General features: G+C 40.7%; 1 long non-coding RNA gene across 2 annotated transcripts in view; it reads left to right on the top strand.

The window, feature by feature from the left end:
• The first annotated feature begins 701 nt into the window (after positions 1–701).
• LOC122239607 overlaps positions 702–15,289 on the top strand; it is a 158,094-nt gene continuing 143,506 nt past the window's right edge. For both annotated transcript variants that reach the window (XR_006218857.1, XR_006218856.1), the window contains exons 1-3: positions 702–775; positions 3,068–3,136; positions 8,462–8,535. This is a non-coding gene — a long non-coding RNA (uncharacterized LOC122239607). The remainder of the gene's footprint in view (positions 776–3,067; positions 3,137–8,461; positions 8,536–15,289) is intronic.

Below are 15,289 nucleotides of genomic sequence, written 5' to 3'. Positions count from 1 at the left end.
CTAAATATTGCCCTTTGCTGAAGGAAGCCTCCTTGCTCAAGGTTATCTCCATCTCCAGGGGCAACTGGGGTAAAAGGTTAAACTTCTCTTTTTTTTTTTTTTAATAATATAGTGTTATTTTTATTTTAAAGTTTCTATTTATTTATTTTGAGAGAAAGAAAGAGGGGGCATGAGTGGCACAGGAGCAGAGAGAGGGAGAGATAATCCCAAGCAGACTCTGCACTGTCAGCACAGAGCCCAATGTGGGGCTTGAACCCACAAACTGTGAGATCATGATCTGAGCTGAAGAGTCGGACACTTAACCGACTGAGCCACCCAGGCCCTCAAAGGTCAAGCTTCTTGCCTAATGCAGACATCTCTGAAGGTCCATCTCAGTTCCAGAGCTCCTCTTAGGATCAGTGGAGGCCTCAGATGAACCTGTATTGCAGTTCAGTTTTTCCTTCTGCTCAATCCTGCATCCCTCCCTCTTCACAGGTATTGTTCCTAAGAGCATTTCCCAGTAAAAACCCTCCACACAAATAAACCCTCCACTTGACACAGGTAAAGAGTGGTAGTGATGGTGTGGAATGCAGGGAAGGTGTTGCTAAAGATGGTCCAGCATGTTTAAGGCCTAGAGGTGTTGGAGGAGTTAAATGTTTTTTTTACAAAGACTGCAGACAAGCAAGTGAAGTCAGTGAAGAGACATGATTCCAAGGAGGCAGCCAAGCTCTTGCAGCCACATCAAGGAGACGGGGAGATTGGACTCTGTCCCAAGGCCATTGGGAAGCCCTACAAGGTAGTAAATCACAAAAGAGACATGATCTGATTTTCAAATTTGTGTTTTAGAAAGATCATTTTGGCTGCAGTGTGGCACCATCAATTAAAACTCTCATCATCGATCACTGTATTTTTTATTAGAATATCAGAGTGATTTGTGACCTCCTTCTGCACTCTGCGTCTTTACAGAATGAATGGCAAATCATATGTCCCCCCAGGAAAGTCAGTAAGGAGCACTGGTAGTAAAGCAGTATTGTGGGACGTTTCAAACTCTGAAGGGATTCAATCATAGTTCTTGAATCTTTTTTTTTTTTTTTTTTAAACCCGATTCTCACTGTTTACAGTTGAACACCAACTACATGCCAGAATGCACTGTGCTATTATTGGTGTGGAGGACCAAGGACAAAGGCCCCAATCAGGAGGCCATGGCTGTCTTGTTCATTGATCCACCACTGCAGTGCCTGGCAAACAGTGAATGCTCAATAAATGAATAAGTGGAGACAAGGGGAAATTACTTGGTCTTTCTGACTGCAAAATGAGAACAATAGTAGTGTCCATCCCTCGAGGTTGTTGTGAGCAGTAAAGAAGATAATATAGGTAAAACACCTACTTTAGATGCTTAACATTTACTGTAAATCATATTTACTTGTACTTCCAAGATTGTTTGCTATTCTCAGTATTAATAGAAAATAAGACCTTAAAAAATGACAGCCAAACTTCTTATATCTATTTCTCTGTTGTCCTCTGGATCCTATAAATATCACTGCAAGAGAAAAATATGATTTATAAACTGGGTTAAAAGATTCATTCATTCAGTTTACTCAGCAGATATTTTATGAGGGCATCCAAAGTGCCAAGCATGAGGTTTAGGCAGTGGTGAACAGAACAGGCACAGTGCCTATTTTCATGGAGTTTATAATCCAGAAGGGAGACACTAAACAAAGGAAATCTCATTATATTGTAATCAAAACAATCTGTCATTAAAGAGAATAATAGAAACTAATTTATTATTTTATTTTATTTTATTTTTATTTTTGAGAAAGAGAGAGAGAGAGAGCTAGCTGGGGAGAATTCCAAAGGGAGAGAGAGAGAGAGAGAGAGAGAGAGAGAGAGAGAGAGAGAGAGAGGGAGAATCTCAAGCAAGCTCCATGCTCAGTGGGGAGCCCTACATGGGACTCAATCCCACAACCCTGGGAGCATGACCTGAGTTGAAATCAAGAGTTGGACACTCAACCCAATGAGCCACCCAGGCATTCTAGAAGCTAATTTAATAATAGAAAGGTAAGTCTTCTCTGAAGAAGTGACTTTTAATCTGGGAACTAAGAGTGGTATTTTTTTTTTTTTTTTTTTTTGAGAATAGGAGATAAAGCATTCTATGCAGCAGGAAAATCCTCTTCAAAGACCCCAGGGTAGAAAAAAATTTTGGCCCCTTGGAAGGATGGAGAGAAAGCCAGTGTGGCAGAGTGGAGGGAGATGAAACTGGAAAGGAGGCAAGGCAGATCTTGAGGGACGTTTCATTGTTACATGGTCTTCTTTTATATAGACTAAAAGATACATAAACTACCTGAAATCTGACTGCTCTCTGGGATTATCAGAACAGTCCATGATGCCTGTGAAATAGGAGGGCAGATTAACTGTGTTGTGAACATTTTTAAGCCTTGGGAAAAGTTGTTTATTTTCTACCTTCTGGGCATCATGATAAGGAAAAAGCGTGTAACAAAGGAACCTTGCTGTTTATTGGGAATGATTATGTATTTGCAGATATACATTGCTTATATTTCTACCTACATTTCTACCCCTATCCAAGTAGAACTATTAGAAAGCCTTTTTTTCTCCCCTTCCTCTTCTAACTTTTTTTCTTGGATGTGGTTCTTCCAGTGGAAACAATCAGTGGGAGTAGGGAACAATTTAGAACAGAGATGCTGCTGTGGTTTCCCAGGAGAGGTAGGAGAATTTTGGGTGTCATAAGTGTTTGGGTAGTGGCTTATGCACTGAATTTGCTCAGAGAGGCCTCCATTTTCCCCTCTTAGTGATTAGAACAACCTGTGTTCTGGAATACAGTATTTAAACAGCAAGACTGGCATTGCTATCTTCCAGGATGGTGGAGGCTTAATTAACATTTGAAAATGCTTTGAGATCTTTGGATAAAAGTGTTCTGGAAGCATGCAGTGTTATTATCTTTGGAGTGATACAGGTCATGTGACACAGGAAGTGGCTTTGAAGGAAAAGAAAACCTTTCATCAGGCAAACTCCTTGGGGTGGTTTGAGCCTGTTTTGAGTGACTCAACATGCCCGTGTCATCTCTCTCTAGACCATGAATGAAAGGAATAACTTGGCCTACAGCTTAGCAACTGCCACCGTCATTAACTGCAAGAATTAGGTAAGCTTGCACGTTAAACATTTTATGAATTATGCAGAATCTTAAAGCATTTAAAGCAGCTGTCCCTTAACAAGCATTGAATAAATATTAGCTGTTACTATTATTGTTGTCTTCATGAATACAGTTTAAGATGTCTGCACTTGTTTTCTCTGAACTTAATGCCTCTTAACCAAAGAGTTCAGTATTTTTCAGTGATAAACTAACCTAAATTTCATTTTAAAGACTTGATAAAGAGCAAAATAAATGTAAATCATTAGGCTTGAGGTCCCAATGTGAGATCTACAGATAAGTCACCTTCAGTGCCTAAGACCCTTCCTGGGAGATAAAATTAGCTTAATGTTGGATACTTAGTCCTTCCTTTTCCAACAAGAAGGACTCAAAATAGAAATTGGGTTTTCTCGCTTCTACTTCCCTGATGGTTCCTTGGGGTCTTCACTGGACAGGATTTCAAGAACATTTCAGAGTAGTTGCAATTTATTTGAGGGTAGCAGTGCAGAAAGATTTCATCCTGTTCCTTCCACTAGTTTTTATATCTTCATAATACTTCCTGGAAATGTGTAAGTCAGGACTAGGGTGGGGAGTGGAGAATAGGAATATGGTTCACTTGAGAAAAGTGTATTTTTGAGCAATACATATGCCCAACCAGACTTGCCCACGTGTATTTGTTAATTTTGCTGGCTAGCTGACCAGAGGTTTATTTATTTATTTTTTAAATATACACCTGCTTCAAATGTAATATTCTGAACAAGAAAAGGTGTATTGGGAAGTGGCACAGGAGTGAGAGAGAGAGAAAGGAAATAGCGTACATCAAGGGCTATAAACAAGACAGAAAAGGTCAAGGTCGCAGCAGGGGCCCCAGGGCATGCTGGGAAGATGGGTGGTCAGGGGCCTGTCGGGATAGAGGTCGCCCAAGCCATGCTGGGAAGGATTCCAGGGCCTTCGGCGGCTCCTGTCGGTGGAGAGGTGTCATTTAGACGCGGGCCCGCGGTACAGTTGGGGGTCAAGCACCAAGCCGACCTAATTAAAAGCTCATTACACCAGAGTATTCCCGTTAAGAGTGGGACCCACGTGCAAATCCATCGGTCCAGGAGCGCTTTCTGCCTCGGATTTGGGAATTCCAGCCCCAGCCCCAGCCCCAGCCCCAGCCCCAGCCCCAGGGCCTGGGAACGATGGCCAGTTAAAGTGACTTTCCCGTCTGTGACCATCAGGTACAGTTTCTTTCAGGATTGTTTCACACTGCAGTAAATTAGTTTTATCCGCTCTGAAACATTTTAACAAAGAAAGCTCTCTGGTCATCACATGGGTAAAATAACAAGAGATAAAAGAACGTGTACTTCACCTAATCAGAAACAAATAACTAAATCTGCCTGAAAATGCAGCCGTTCCTGTCCCGTCCTCCTTTCCACTTATCTTTCACTGATGGGATTCTGAAATGACCATTCCACAGGCAGACCGGTGGTTCTCTCCTTGTTTTTTATATAATTGTTGCCGACCTTGACAGAAGATCTCAAAACTTAAGTATTAAGTTGGTAAATGATACTATTGTTTGGGAGGTGGGGTAGGAATGGGGTGGGAGCAGAGGGTTTATCTAACGAGAGAAAAAAAAAAAAGTAAAATGCACCCTAACCAGGCTCAAATGAACTGAAATGGATCAAAGTAAACAGAGACATCTAAAAGCTTTTGTAAGTTAAAAGTGGCTATCTGTTGCAGGTCTTGCCTCATTAACTGCTGATTGAAGCTCTGCTTGGCCCTCTGGGATACCTAACACCCCAGGCCTATCACCCGATGAACCCCCGGTTAGGTGCTTTTTGCCTTTGCCTGTGTTGCTTTGCCCAGCTCCTTGACCTCAACCTTCTTACAACAAAATGAGTCAAGGTTTGTCCTTGAGAATCTTGCCGGGAATTTCTCTTCTCCCCAGTGAGGAATTCCCAGAAAAGAGAAATGGAAGGCACTGTTGTGGTATCTAGGGAGATATGTGTTCTGAAAAGTAGCCGCGCAGCTCGGGTGTTTCGAATAAAGCCTCTGCACAAGGGTATGTAGGGGAAAGAGTCCGCAGTTCGTTTTTCCCTTGGGTGTTGGCCTCATTTCCATATGGGAATGGTGAAAGGTGCCGATTAGGCCAAATGCTTTAAGATACAGATATCTCTTGGCTCCCATGGTCCCAGCCCTTCACCAGGCCATTCAGCTGGGACAGGGAGCTGAAACAGAGAGGGCTGTCTAGGAGAGGAAGACAGAATAGTAGTGGGGGTGGGTTTGGGGGGCGGGGAGGGAGGAGCAGGGCTCTTTGAGTAGGACCAGATAGGTCTCTGTGTAGAGTAATATTACAGCTCTTTCTCTCATAAACAAGCTGCATGCCTGCTTCTAAAGACCCATCTGGCATAGCTTTGAGAATGGCAATAATTACAAGCTGATGATGGACATGGAAAAAAAGCCCTGCTGAGCTAACTCATAAGGAAGTACAGGCCAGGACTGCAGGGAAATTACAGGCTGAAAACCTTTCTAGTTTAGGCCTTTTGGTGTTCTTAATCACAGACTTTAAATGTTGTAATAAACACTGTTGCATTTTATTGACCAACTCCCATGACAGGCAAATCTTTTTCATTTTATTTTATTTTGACCATTTGCTCTTTGGAAAGCTGCTTAGCAGTGTCTGTCTAGGCCATGCCAATAGGCCTTTGGTTTTTCTGCTTGTAGGAAAATTAGGTAAACAGGGGTGACTTTACTTAGTTAATAGAAATTTGCAAAATTTTTTTCTTAAATTGCTCTCTGCATTTTATGATTCAGATGGACTCTCAGGCTCAATGCTTAACCTGTAGCTATATAAGATGTGGCCTGGCTGTCTCCAGCAAGAAGATAAAAGAACAAACTTGGAAAGAATAATCCATGACTTTGTGCCATCAAATAGATGTTTATAATATAGGCAACAAGTGATAGTCCAAGTTAAAAACTATACTGTTACGTTAGTGGAATCTTAGGCTCTGGCCTTGTTTATGGAGATGATCCTTATTTCAGGGATGAACTTGATATTGAAAGGATGATTCTTCTCAAAGCTTTGGATCCTAATATACAGGTGCCTCTGAGACATTTTGTTGTTGCAGACTTTTTAGACCATTTAACGGCGCAAATGTTTTTAGGAAGTCTTCCTAGAAAAAATAAAATAAAAACACTGGAAATTTTCTTTCCTCTGAAACATTATTAACCTCAAAATCTGTAACTTAAATGTCATGGCAAAATTAGTCTTGAATATAACACATTACCAGTTGCTGTAATAATGGAATTTTGACACCTCATGTAGGTTTTGTTCTACTTCAACAAATGTTATCCGTTTCCATGAAAAGAATTTAATCTTCATTTTATACATTTTAAAAATCTGATGTTAGGTTGAGTAATGTTATGAGTTGGGCTTTTTTGTGTGTGATATAATTAACTTATGCACATAGATCTTTGTTCAAAAGATACCTTTAAGGATTTTACAGGGAAGCATGTAAAGTTCATTATTCTTTAAGCACTAGATACTGCTTTAATAACTTATTTTCAGGTCCTTCCCTTCTTTGCCACAATTTCTCATTTATATTCCTTCAAGACTTGTATTTTATTCCTTGTGTTTTGCATACAGCCCTGGCTATCCCAGATGGATTATTTAGTTCTGTCCTTTTGCATTTGATTACTTGTTCAAGGACATAAACTTTTGGGGTCTATGAAGTTCAAGCAATAAAATGGTTGTGCAATGGAAATTTACCAATAAAAACTCAATTTCTTATCCTTTCTTTGCCTTTCATAAGCATTGCTTTACCTGAAGCTCCTTTGTCAATGAGAAATTATTTCTTTATTTCTAACTGTCTCTTTTCCATATAGAGGGTGGAATTGTTCCTAACAAAAGAAGCATGAATGGGTGGAAACTATATATTAAATGCAAGACTATTTGTCTAGTTTTCATTAGGTTGCTGAGTGAAGAGCCTCAACTCCTCTCTTTTCCCAAGGTACTCAGATATCCATGAAGTCCCCCTCATCTCACGCTATCGTTTCTCTCACTGGGCACAATCCGACTTTAAAGAATTCAACACTTGCTGGTCTTTAGAGAACTGTCAGCAATGACAGCAACCAGGGATGCTGACATGTCTTACTGTTTACAAAGGATGAGCACAACAAGGCCCCTCGGATGACTTGATAAGCCCTGCAATTTCTCCCGCCAGCTGGCCTCTGGACCAGCTGCGTTTTCGTGGCCATCTAAAGACACAAGTATCAAAACTTGATCTAAACACCACAAGTCAGCAAACAGCAGTAAAGATAAACGAGGGCTGCTCAAGGTCACTTTGTAAACAGTGAAAACGAAAGAGAAACAAGAGTATCTCGGTCCGAGATGCCTTATATGCGTACTTTTCTTCTGTACTGAAAGTTTGATGAGAAAACATCCTGGACTAGTAAGTTCACGGACAATTATCATGGTCTTGAGTATTTAGACTCTTTTTCTCACTTCTGCATTCCTCCATACCTCTAGAAGCACCAGCCAATGTTATACATAAATTAAGTTCAACTTTTTTTTTTATTGTTCTGTTTTGTTTTGAAATATTCTGAACATACTCTTTTCTACTTGAGGAATCATGAAATGTCTTGGAAATTGTACCAGTGCGCGTGCTTTTCCTCATTCCTACTTTGTAAAGAGGAACTTCTATATCAGGAAGGGAACCTTTCCTCCTTTCCTCCTTTCCTCCTTTCCTCCTTTCCTCCTTTCCTTGTGCTGTCTTTGAGCAAAGAGAGGAAGAAAGGAAAGCTTCACGTATTTATGTTGCCCCAGGGTCAATGCTTTTGTTAAATGCCATATATCATAACTTTACCGACTTCATGGAGCTTGGGGTATTGTCTTCCTTAACTTTGGAATTGAGACAATGCTATTATCTTGTGAAGATGCCAGACTGTTCCTAGAAAGAGCTGTTTCAAGGTACTTGGAGAAAAGAGTTTTACAATAGGCTTTATTTCCCATCTCTCCTTTTTGCAGAAAGGCCATTATTGAAAACAGTGTATGTCACAGTTGATTAGACCAAAGCACCGTCTTAATTTTAGTAATGTCAAGGTCATATCATAAACACTGTCGTTTTGTCAACTTAATGTTGACAGTCATAGAAAGAGATTTAATCTTGATTATGAGGCAAAATCTTCTTGGTCTCTGCCAACAATCTCAACTCTTTCTGGAAGTTTTCACAACATAGATGCCTAATTTTTACCAAAGTATCTGTCTGTAGGATTGGCTGCACTTTTGGTAAGTCACTGCTTCATAAGCTACCGAGTCTCAGAATTCAAGTAAAGTGACTATTCCCTTTTTTACAGATGGTGAAACTGAAGTTCTGCTCTGTGGGATACGGTATGAGTGGCGCCGTGAACTCAGGGCTGGGTGCCTCCAGGTAAGTTTCTTTTTAACTTTGCTGCTTTCTCCCAGGCACCCAGTCTAAAGGTGAAGGCTCAGTTTTAAATGGGCATTCAGAACAGAATGCCCATTGGTCAGTACTCCGACAGTGGTAAGCAGCGGAATGCTAAACAGCAAGCCCACAAACGTTTGCAAACAGTAGCACCATCTAACAACACGTGGAACAATAGATGTGTATGGCTAGGAAAGGACGCAAAGAAAGAATATTCACTCCTGGTCAGTGGTGGTTGCGCCTATGGAATTATTGATACTCAGAATTCTGCCGGTGGCTGTACCTCTCAGTACCTCCTCTGTATGCTGGGGCCAATTTCTATCCTCCTAAACAAGTTAAATGCATTTGTGTGTGTGTGTATGTGTGATTTGACAGGCTAAAGTGCTAACTCTTGTTGAAATATCTATATTTGGAGTTACTGATAGATTGTGGTACAAATACATTTTCTTCCATACACAAAGATGAACTTTCTTGCAAAAGTATCCAAATGATTTATTTCTCTCATTGGACCATTATTTTAGGAATTTTTCATTGGTACCAGGTCCAGAGTAGGCAGACATTTGTGCTTATATGGGTTGCACTCTGTAGAGGTCTGCATATACAGATGGGAGCTTCCCAATGCTACTTCTAGCAAAATAAGAATGCTACTGTAGAGGCACCTGGGTGGCTCAGTAGGTTAAGCATCAGACTCTTGGTTTCTGTTCAGGTCATGATCTCACAGTTCATGAGTTTGAGCCCCATGTCGAGCTCTACACTGACAGTGCGGAGCCTGCCTGGGATTCTCTCTCTCTTCCTCTCTCTGCTCTTCCCCCAATCAGGCACACATGTGCACTCTCTCTCTCTCTCTCTCTCAAAATAAATAAATAAACTTAAAAAAAAAAAGAACGATACTATAATCATCAGAAGAAGGACTTCATGGTAAATCAAGGGTCAGAAAGTGATATGCCAGCCAAAGGATGTAGTATCATGTTTCTCCCCCATTTCTTCTCTGGCTTCCTATTGCTTTTTCTCTAGTTTGGCTGTGACATTCAGATATTTTTTCAGTTCCAGGTTTTGTTTGTGTGTTTTGGGCTGGAGTCTGGGGAGTAATGGTGTAGGTTGAGGTCCTTCTTCTCTTGGCTCATCTTGACTACTTGTGTCATTTCCAAGACTGGCTTTCTTTTTTTCTCAGGTGAATTCATTGGCCTGCCTGCTTTAGCTTCTGCCCAGTTCAGACCTCTGTCTGCAGAGAGATGAGACCATGAGATCTGCTAACATGCAAAATGGAGATAAAAGCATTTTTAAAAATGTCTTCCTGCACACAGGCCTGCTTTATAATAAACCAGAACAGTGCAGGAATTAAGATGTTGTTGAAATGCCTGAGTGTCTCTGCCCTTTTATTACATCCAGGGTGATGAGGTCATGGCTTACTGTTTAGCTTATACAGTGCAATTAAGAGATTCATTTCTTAACGTGATTCATCTCAGGAAGAGTTGACTCAAAAGTTTCAGGGGAGAGGCAAGACTCTATGAGAAGATGTTGGAAAATTATGGTTTTCTTTTGGAAGTTTGAGTTCATTTTTTCATTCCAGGCGAGAATGAGAACTGCAATAAGCCTGTCTTGGATTTCTGAGTAGCAGGGAATTTGATTACTTAATGCCAATAAGGCTAAGGAGATGGTTTTAGTTCTTGGCTTTTTTCCCTTTTTGGAATGATGGCAAAAATGTGAACTAAATATTTGTTTTATTTTTTTAGTTTATTTAAAAAAAAATTTTTTTTAACGTTTATTTATTTTTGAGACAGAGAGAGACACAGCATGAACGGGGGAGGGGCAGAGAGAGAGGGAGACACAGAATCAGAAGCAGGCTCCAGGCTCTGAGCCATCAGCCCAGAGCCTGACGCGGGGCTCGAACCCGCGGACCGCGAGATCGCCACCTGAGGTGAAGTCAGACGCTTAACCGACTGAGCCACCCAGGCACCCCAATATTTGTTTTATTAAGACATCATTAGATCTGTGTGTGTAGAGATGTTTAAATGAAACAGTATCTTAGATGTGTAGATCTACATGTTGTATATTTATTTGATTTATATATATATAAATATATATATGTGATATATATATATGATTTGTGTATATATACACACATATATATATGTATATATATATAAGATGTTTTATTGTGCTGTTTATCTGTTGAGCCTTGATTTAACCCTTTTAAATGCAGATTTAAGTCTCTACTACTGAAAAAGAGGTAGTCTCCCCATTTGGTCAGGGCAGTTCTCAACCATAGTCAAACCCTTTGCAAGAATGTGTGAATATGAAAATGTTGAGAAGCAATGGATTAGGCTATATCTATTCTTTTATGAAAGACTTATTCATGCACCTCAGTTTGAGTAGCTTTTAACTGAGGTTCCTTTCTTCCTTGAAGTCTTCCTTGATTGTGATTCTTGGCTTGGTCTTTTATCCATGGTTCAGATTTTAGTGAAAATGAGTAATTCTTATACTGGTCAATTCATGAAATGTCTACCTTATTTAAGGTACTATGTTAGGCATCCAAGACCATCTTTAGAGGGTTTAACTATTGTCTCTGTCCTTTAGGAGGAGATGGAAAATTCCACAATAATGAATACAAGTCATATTGTCATAAAGGGCTAAATAAAGTGTTATATGTACTCTGAGGAGTGAGTGATTTATTTTGTCTTGGAATTGGGTAGGGCTTCCTAGAGGTGGTAATGTTTGAATTGGTCTTTAGAGCAGAAGCAGGCTTTGAATAGATGAAGCTAGAGGAAAAGTGCAAAGTTTTAGAAGTGCAGAAGTCCATGACATGATTCAGAAAAGGAGATGAATCTGTTCTGGGCTGTGTGTGAGGAGAAATGGCAGGTAAGTTTTGAAATACAGAACACTTTCTATTTATTAGTCCCCTTGAATGCTATGCTAGGACATTTGGACTTAATTCTAAAAAAAAAAAAAAAAAAAAAGAAAAAACCAGAAAACTAGTAAAAGCTTTTGGACTGAGAGAGTGCGCCACAATTATAACAGTACCTTAGGAAGGTAACTGCCAGGGATGTGAAAAATAACTTGGAATAGAGAAAGCAAGTGGTGAAGGGGGACTCATTGGAGGGCTATTATAGTAATCCAGGTATAGATGACATGATGTAGGACAGTAATAGTAGAAGCAGAAGTAAGAAAAGAACCCAAGAGACATACTGAGTCTAGAATTGAATGTGGTGGGATGATACATAAATGACTGAAATTCCTACGTTAGGGTGGTTAGTAAATGGAGAAACCATGAACTGAGATAAGCAAATTTAAGAGAGGAAGGCTGGAGGGGAAAACAATAAGTGCTTAAATTGACATTTTTTTTTTTTTTATTTAAAAAAAAAAATTTTTTTTAACATTTATTTATTTTTGAGACAGGGAGAGACAGAGCATGAGCAGGGGAGGGTCAGAGAGAGAAGGAGACACAGAATCCGAAACAGACTCCAGGCTCCGAGCGGTCAGCACAGAGCCCGACGTGGGGCTCGAACTCACGGACCGTGAGATCATGACCTGAGCCGAAGTCGGACGCTTAACCAACCGAGCCACCCAGGCACCCCTTAAATTGACATTTTAAATACACTTTGATTACACACACGGTTTCTCTTGTTTCTTGAGGAACAAGCTTCTTATAGCCATTTGCTCTAGATTCTATTATTAGATTTGCACCCTATTTTGCTTTTTGATTTGACACTCTCTGACTACTCAAAGGAGGAGAAGAAAAGGTATATTTTCTCTCTATCATGTCTGAATGTATTTCTATTTTATATAATCTCAAGATTTTTCTAATCTCAAGGTATTTCTGAAGAGTATCTTGAGCTTTGCTCAACTCGTCTTTCTCTGGCCATACTCTTGAGGATGAGGCAGTTTGAAATCCTTACTAATGCTTATAAGGAGTCAGAGTTAGACAGAACTGGCCTTCATAAGGTTAGAATTGGAGCCAAAATGGTTTCTTGGATTATGTATCTCTTGCCGGTTATGAAGCTGCCAGACTCCATCCCAGTGGGTGGAAATGGACACCAGCCCCCGAGGAAGTGATGGCTGCACATGGGCGTCTGCTACCTCTGCTGCTTCCTCTCCTCGATGTGGAAGGAAACCGTGGGCCTTCCTAGGCATTTTTCTTGTTCTCTTAACATGGGGGGACTGAGAGTCTTGGACTTTGGAGGTTGGATAGTGAACCTAAGCCTGGAGGGGTGTCCAGGGAGCAGACTGTTCCCATCTCTGAACTGTTGTTACTTTCTTTTTCTACCCCCCTTTCTGTGCTGTACAAATCATTCCATCTCCAGAAGTTTAGTGCACAGGGTTAGAGTGTCTTAGTGGAGTACCTGGAGTTCAGAGCCCATGCAAGGGGACACCTGAGTGGCTCAGTTGGTTAAATATCCGCCTCTTGACTTTGGCTCAGGTCATGATCTTACAGTTTGTGAGTCTGAGCCCCACATCGGGTGGTGCGCTGACAGTGTGGAGCCTGCTTGGATTCTGTTTCTCCTTCTCTCTGTGCCCCTCTCCCCCACACTCTCTCTCTCTTAGAATAAATAAATAAACTTAAACAAACAAAACAAAGCTCATGAAAGGCTTTAAGTTGGAGACACTGAAACAGAAGGAAGGGGTGTACCACTGAGCTTTCTTCCCGCATATGAAATATAATTTATATAAATATTCAAACTCCTTCCTAACTTATTTCTTTGTTAGTTTTGCATGCCACGTATCCAGTGACCAGTCCTCTTGAAAAGTGGTGAGGAAGAGTGTTACTAAAATTACAAATATCTACTTTTCATCAATAAATCTCTTCCAAAGTTTGCAGTATGAATTTGGTTTGCAGTTAGAATTCCCCAAACCAAGTATTTAAAAATCCCTGGTAGCAAATTCAGCTCTGAATCTCTAGAAAATAGTGTGTAAAGAGTGGACATATCTAACTGGATTGTGAAGTTAAGGTACCATGTGCTTTATGTGCTTAATTTCTACAGGCCATTTTAGCTCCCATTTTCCATCCAAGAAAATCAAGAACGTTATGCTTTTTTGTTTTTCAAGGTGTGGCACAAAATTGCTTCTCTAGTTTCGATTCCAAAAATATAAGCCTTTCCTGCTGATTCTAACCCCAAAGCATGTATTAAACACTTACTATCTACCCAGCATATTGAAGGGTGCTGTGTGAAACAAAAAGAGCTCCAGAGGGGCTCACTGCACAGTTTCTGAGTGAGGGAGGAGAGGGCTGGAGCCGGCCAAGGGGGAGAACCACTCATTGTAATCTCAAGGCCCTGATCCCTTTAAGCCCAATTGGGGAGAAATGTTCAGAAGAAAAGCACAGTGTCCGCTCTCCTCAGTATTCTAGAGATGGACTAACAGTGGGGGAAAGGATAGAGATGAGGTGGCAGACTGCCTTATTTCTATAGACTGACTGGCTTTAATTCTCCACAGTAGTGGGTTCAAGGGCACCAATGCAAAGGGCAGCTTATTTTTTTTTTTTTTTTTTTAAATCTTAGCTTATAAGCAACTGTTGTGGCAAAATCCTCATCCTTTTCATCTTTTATAATTCTTCATTGTATTCCCCCTAAAGGCAGCTGGCAAGTGCTGGGGTCTAGCCCTCAAAGAGGCTGATATTCTCCAGACATGTCCATAGACACTTGTAAGTTGAGAGCTGAATCCTCTGTCAGACACATTTTCCTTGTCAAATCATGCCTGTCCCACCTCGCCGACACTGATAGTCCTGGGAGCCAGTTCTGATGCCAACCTGTATCCAACTCCTAGATGTGAGTACACTTCTTTGAAGGGCAGCTTGGGCTAAAACTTGACCTTTCGGAGCTTTGGGAGGTGGGCAGGGGAGCGGAGTGTTGCTGGGGAGAGAGAGATTTCCTGGTTATTGCTACAGGGAGTCTGTTTACTTGCCTTCAAGGGTCACAGCCATCTGAATGAGCTTCTCTAACTCTGCTCTTGGGTTTAGTTTCAGAGGACCCGGTCCTGTGGAATTCCACTCCCCATGGCCCTCCCCTTAGTCTGTTAGGTATGGGACTTTTATCCCACAGTACAGTTCAAGATTTCCCCAGGAACACAGCAGCTTGCTTGCAAGAACAGCAGTTGGAAAGTCTGTTTTAAGTGGAGTTTACTGTTGTTGTATAAACCTTCATTTAAAATTGACTATAAAATGTTTCTGAACCTGCCAAACACGCATTAAAATATTTTGCTCCATTTATGCCTATGTGTAACATTTGGTTTCTAAAGAGCTTTAATCAAGTAATCTTCAAGTAGGAAGTTGTTCATCTTTATTGCCAGTCGGTTCTCAGTGGTGGTCGTGGCAACAATCTTTTTATTGCTTCTGTGTTTAGTTGTTCTTTGACATGATAGAAGTCAGCTGCAGTTCAATGAGCTCACTATTTGTGCAACTTAATTGCTTGCTTCCTTCAATACATACTCAATTTTTCCTTTTATGAGCAGGGCTGTTGGAAAAATTAAGCTTAAGGATATAGCCATCCACTGTTAATTAACCTCCTTCCCAAACACATTAGTAAAATAGGTCAAATAACTGCTGAGTGCTAAGTGTACTGTTCCTAAGGTCCTCCTCAGCTGAGAAGTGAATCCTGTATTAAGGTGGAGCTTCGAGCGTTTTTCTGGAAGCGGTGATGACATAAGAATAATGCTTTGTAACACAGCATTCCCTGCTGCACTGTCTCCTCAAAGTTGAATATATGGTTTGACTTTGTCTGGCTCTACCGTGGGTTTCATTTGTTTT

Source organism: Panthera tigris, chromosome B3 (genome assembly GCF_018350195.1).
Source record: "Panthera tigris isolate Pti1 chromosome B3, P.tigris_Pti1_mat1.1, whole genome shotgun sequence".
NCBI lineage: Eukaryota > Metazoa > Chordata > Mammalia > Carnivora > Felidae > Panthera > Panthera tigris.
The sequence above is the reverse complement of the archived record's forward strand: the minus strand, read 5'-3'. Positions and strand labels throughout refer to the sequence as shown.